Source organism: Numida meleagris, unplaced genomic scaffold (assembly GCF_002078875.1).
Source record: "Numida meleagris isolate 19003 breed g44 Domestic line unplaced genomic scaffold, NumMel1.0 unplaced_Scaffold478, whole genome shotgun sequence".
Taxonomy (NCBI): domain Eukaryota; kingdom Metazoa; phylum Chordata; class Aves; order Galliformes; family Numididae; genus Numida; species Numida meleagris.
Genome location: NW_018364694.1, coordinates 3311 through 9369, shown reverse-complemented (window position 1 = coordinate 9369; position 6059 = coordinate 3311). Strand labels below are relative to the sequence as shown.

Genomic DNA, 6059 nt, shown 5'->3' with positions numbered 1-6059 from the left:
CTGCTGCTGTGCAGGCAGGGCATGTGGGCGTCCTTGGAAAAACCCCAGGCTCATGCAGATGCCACGTGTCTGCTGACTAGGTGAGAGCCTTGGGGCTCCGTCTCACCTTGTTGTGGATGGCTGTGCTGAGGGAAACAGCTGCCAGGACCCTTCCCACGCACTTGGGGAGTTCTCCTGCAGGGCAGAGTATCACCTGTGTTGGAGCGGGGGAAGCTGTGAGTCATTGGCTGTGTCGTTCCTGCATGACCGTGTGTCTCCTTCTTGTGCCAGAGCAGATGTGCAGTGTCCTCCTCCGCAACCAGCTCATCTCAAGGGGTGTGATGCGGTCCATGTCCCAGTGGCTGAACTCCTCCCACTCAGAAAACCTTCAGCTCACAGCAATGGCTCTCTGTGCTGAGGTGAGGCAGCTGCAAGAGGAGAGTTCTTCTTAAGAAACTGCTGCTTGGCTTGTCGTCTTCTTTGGGAAGAGGGTGATAGAGAGGAGAGTCATCATTAAGACTCCAAAGGATGCTCCTTTACACAATGCCTGTTCATATGCTGTGCCAGGGCTTAAGCTGTATCTTGGTGCTCAGGGACATGTCGCTTTATTTTAGTGGATGAAAGAACCACCGATCACAGAGAGGAAGTTCCTGGAGAGTGTCCTGGACATCTTGATGGAGAAAGCACAGCACAGAATCAACGCTGTGCGACAGATGGCAGTGAGACGCCTGGGCAACACATTCAGAAGAGCATCTGAGAAGGTGAGACCAACTTTTCTCCTCTCTGACTGCAGCCCCTTGCTAGGGAGATCCAGGTGCAGAGCTCTGGCAGGCTAGCTAAGGCCAAAGGGGCCTTTTTTAAGACCTCCTCTCTCTGCCACCAGCAGGGAGGCAAATGGCAAAACTGGCAAACAACACGCCTTCCTGGGGTGAGAGCTGCTCTTGTCTTGTTACTAGTAACTTCAGTCCTTGGCAGCCATAGCAGACATGGCCACAGAGCATTGAGCGTCAAGGAGTTAGAGAGCTGCACAACAGTTAACCTGAGTTGGTCCAAGCCTGCACTGCACTGTGCTGTGCTGCATGTAGAGCTTGTCTCTAGGTCTGTGCATTGCAGGGCGTGTCCCTTGGCTACAGGCTGTGCTTATCCAGCTCAGCTCCCCCCTGCACCAACAATCACACTACCTGCATATCCTTGTAATCCTATGATTTTCTTCTTTGAGCGACCAAAACAGCACAGCCCCTCCCACAGATGGGGTCTGCGCAGCATGGTGCACATGAATCAGGGGGCATGTTCAGCGCTGCGTAAGTCAGGACTAACGCAGGGCTACTGAGGAAGTCATGTCTTTGGCTTGGCAGGTGCGAAAGCACAAGAAGGCCATTCTGGAAGTACTGCAGAGATGCGTGGAGGACGTTGCCTGTCCCCAGCTGGTTGCTGAGAGCATGCTTGTGCTGGCTAAGATGGTGAGAAAGCTGCGCCCAAAGGACTTGGGGTCTGCCTTTGAAGACATCGCCAGGATGTTCTTTGAAGCTGTGAGTGAACCAATTCTTTCTCTTTTGCACTCTGCTTTAACGAGAGGCATTTCTTGGGCCACCATCCTCCATATCCTGAGGAGGCAGCGCACAGATGCTGATAGAGCTCGGTTAAGAGGTCCCCAGTTACCCAGCTAGCAGATAGGGTCTCCGAGTTGCAGGAGCAAGAGGTCCTTGGCTCGTCAGCCTTCAGCCTCTATGCAGCCCTGGCCTTCTCTGCCTCAGGGAAAAGACAGTTCTTTGCCAGAGAAGTGATGGAAATGTGGGTTGTTTTAAGTTAGACCGTATTAAATCAGATCATAGAAAAGTATTTATTAATTCGAGTAAGCAAAAACACAAGCAAACACAGCGCTGGGCACCTCGGGAGTCGCAGCTCCTCAAAAAGGCGCAACCGCTGTCCGCCGCTTTCTGTTTTTATAGTCTCTCAATTCTGGGCAACCGTGGCTTCCGGTGTATTGGTTTGGCGTATGCGTCTGCGCTTCCCTGTCGCTAGGTGTCATCGCAGTCTTTCTTTTCCTAGGTTGGTTTGCTTAGTTCAGGGTAAGGAAGGCGAAGTGTCGAGCCAGAATATTCAAGTTATCTCAAGGACAGTCACCAGATCAGGACGTTTTCCCACAGCCTACATCCCCTCCATCAAACTAGCAGCACTCCCCCTTCACAATGAACAAACAGTCTCACATTCATATTTTATCGCAATGAACAAACAATCTCACATTCACATTTTATCACAATCCCTCCTTTTTCTTTATCCCTACTCATTTTGTTCATTGAATTGCTGGAGTGCTTGTCTACTTAGAGCGAATGTCTCCTCATCTTCATTTTCTTGTATTGTTTCATACTTAGCGCGTACTAGCATTAAATGAGCTGCTTCTAATCGATTTTTTACAATAGTGACCACCCGGTTAAAAATACATGGCCCAAAGGTTAGTGCTATCATTAACAGTAGTAGGGGCCCCGCTATGGCAGACAGCAGTGTAGTAAGCCAAGGTGAGTAATTAAACCAGGATTCATACCAACTCTTATGAGCCTCATTTTCTCTTTTACGTTTTTCCAACCCTTCTCGCAATTTTGTCATTGTATCCCGTACGATCCCGGTATGATCTGCATACACGCAGCATTCCTCCCGGAGGGCTGCACAAAGTCCTCCTTGTTGCAAAAAAACTAGCTCCGGTCCCCTTCGATTTTGGAGAACTACCTCCGAGAGTGATCTCACCGATTTTTCCAAAGCCGAGATAGATTGTTCAACCTTGGCCAAGTCCTCATCCACAGCAACACGCAGAGCAGTAAATTCTTGGCCCTGCCTTACTAGCAAAGCTATCCCTGTACCAGCCCCCGCAGATCCCAAAATCATTAAAGCTGCTATGGTGACAGCTGTAATAGGTTCTCTTTTTGCTAAATGATACTCAGCCACTGTGTGGTGAGCATACACATAATCTTCAGTGTGGTATAGAATCCTTGGTATAATTACTACCTGTACACAAAAATCATGTGACATATTAAACAGTTTTAAAGACAAGCAAGGAGTAACGCCTAGTGACGAACACACCCACTAGTGTTCTTGGCAGGGATTAACCATTTATGTGAAGACTTTTTTCCATGGTGTTGCATAAACCTTTTTTTCTTTCTGGGACAGTCCCTACACATCTACCTTTTCCGGACACCTGTGTCAGTGTTATTCCTATTCCCTGTCCCCAATTACATTGAGAAGGATTACTCTCGTTTGAATACATCGGACTCTCTAAATCCCCTATTGCCTCATAATAAGGGGGGTTTATGTTTACGCACAACCAGCAATGTTTGGTTATGTTAGGATTAGTCCGATTCAGTGCCTGGAAACTAGAATTTATAACTTTCCGAGTGTCGCTTTCAAATATTACCTCACGATTATCTGTAACACTCATATGGGAAGATTTCACCGTTCCGTTGAGGGTAAGTGTCCCCGTAGTTACCATGGGCCAGATTGTCCCAGGTACCCCTGGAGCTTTGATCTCCGAATTCTCTCCTGACATCACACTGTTGGGTCCGACTGTTTGGGGTGTTTCTGGATTGAGTCTGATAATTTGTATTACTACCCCCGGGTCTGTGAAAGCACGGTGAATAAATACCGACCACATTTTTCCCACTGCCCACCTCATATCCATTGGCTGCAGGATCGTGAGATGCAGATGTTTACATCCACCCTGGTCTCTACTTCTGCCATTACCTCTGTCATATACTGTCCCATCGTGCACAAATTTTGGTTGGCTGCACGAACTTGGTCCCCATGTTACCCGCAAAAATTCATCAGCTTTTTCTGCTTTCCGTCTGTCACTCGTTACAATGGTCTCACAACCCCAACATCCACAAAACCAATATCCCGGATAATTACAATAACTCTTCCCCGGATTTGAGGCAGGACACCAATATGTTCCCCACAATGAATTTTCTCCTGTCTCCGTGGGGAATAAGTCCTTAAGTGTTATGTTAAAACTTGGGGCTCCTTCCGTAATGACACTCCTAAGAGTCTGTTGATCCCCGAGTCTAATTAGCATCCACCGGGAAGGTTGGTGCGGGTGATGTTGTGCCATTATGCATACTGTGAGAGTTCCCAAATACCAATGGATGCCCCTGAGGCCCATCTTTCCCCACTATTCACTCCTCTGCCTCACTCGTCAACTGGGTTGCAGCCAGCTACGAGGGTTTTTGGTTCTTCTCGGCAGCAGTAGTGTTCTTCAGGGGAGGGCCCTTACCTTGAATGCCTATCGGGCTCGTCGCAATGTGAGTTTCAAGTCGTTGTTTCCAGGGGCCACCTCCCACCTTTCATCATCAATAGGTCCCTTAACGCGGCTGGCATGAGTCCATCCTCTCTCTGCGGTTCGGATAGCTGTTTCTGTGGTAAGCAAAACAACATAGGGGCCTTCCCATTGTGGCGTTAATGTGGCTTCTTTCCAAGTTTTTATCAGAACCCTGTCTCCCGGTTGTATTTTATGGATTGCCATCTCCAGTGGAGGTCTCTGCACAGCTAGACCCCTTTTTTGTAATTCCTTACGTCTTTTCATTAATTGTATAAGGTAGGGTTTTAACTGATCATCTTGCAAGTGGGGGTGATCAAGGGGTACCTCAAGATTATAGGGCATGCCATATAGCATTTCGAAAGGCGAGACTCCCAGATCGGTCCTGGGCTTTATGCGTATATTTAACAAGGCCAGCGTCAGGCATTTTATCCAAGAAGTCCTAGTCTCTATCATTAATTTGGTAAGCTGTTTAATTTCTCCATTCATTCGTTCTACTTTACCAGAGCTCTGAGGGTGCCAAGGAGTATGATATTCCCATTTAATTCCTAGAATTTTCATCGTGTCGCGTGTAACCTTTGACACGAAATGTGGCCCTCTATCAGAGTCTATCGCTTCTACAGTTCCATACCTAGGAATTATGTTTTCTAATAGTATCTTTACTACAGTTTGTGCTGTAGTCCTTGCTGTAGTGAATGCCTCTACATAATTTGTAAGATGGTCTACAATCACTAATAAGTATTTATATCTCCCTGTTTTTGGAAGCTCTGTGAAATCTAACTGGATCCTTGCGAAGGGCCGATAGGCCAATTCTCGCCCTCCCGGGAGTCTCTTTCTCATATTTTTCGCATTTACCCTCCGGCAAGTCATACAACCACTGACGATCCCCTTTGCTATGTTGTATACCCCTATACACATGTAATTGTTAGCAAACTGATCTACTAGGGCCTGAGTACCCCAATGCGTTTGTTCATGATACCTCCGTAACACCCTCGTAGCTACTGATTTTGGTAAAACCTCCCGCCCGTCTGGTAATACCCATTTTCCTGCCTCATTCTCCCGAATCCCCATTTGTATCATCTTTTCCTTTTCCACAGAGGTAAAACAATATAGGGATAGAGGATCAGGTCCGTCCTCTGTGATCACGATTGGGCCCCAGTCACAACAAATTTCACAGGGCGGGGCCCGTTCACAAGTGCATAGAATGGTTTCTGTCGGATCCATCCACCATTCCTTTTTGCACTGATGGCACAAGTATGATGTCTTTGGGCTCCCTTTCTCTTTACACCCTGGGCAGTCCTCCTTGTCGGTCGGTCCATACATGCACATAAGGGCGGCTTTTTTTGCTTCTTGGTCCGCTAGATTATTTCCTCTAATCTGAGGGTCTAATCCCCGCTGGTGACCCCTTACATGTACTACCGCAATCTCCTTCGGCTCTCTGATAGCTTTTAAAACTTGAAGGATCAATTCCTGATGAATTAACCCTTTTCCTCGTGAGCTTATAAGCCCTCTCTCCTCCCATATTTTTCCAAAGGTGTGCACCACCCCATATGCATATTTAGAGTCTGTATACACTGTGCCACTTTTACCTTTTAACAATTTTAAAGCCCGCAATAAGGCATACAACTCGCAGGCTTGAGCAGACCAGCTCGAGCTCAAAGGTCCAGATTCTATCACCTGAAATGTTTTCCCATTTACTAGTGCATAACCCGACTTTCTTTTGCCTAGACGAGCCATCTACATATATCTTTTCTCCTACAGATAATTCCACATCATCTAG

At 47.4% G+C, this 6059-nt stretch overlaps 1 long non-coding RNA gene across 1 annotated transcript; it reads left to right on the top strand.

Moving 5' to 3' along the window:
* On the top strand, nt 1-1503 carry LOC110391736. The gene is made up of 3 exons (XR_002434159.1): nt 1-80; nt 276-740; nt 1335-1503. It is a non-coding gene; the product is annotated as an uncharacterized LOC110391736 (long non-coding RNA).
* The last annotated feature ends 4556 nt before the right edge of the window (nt 1504-6059 follow it).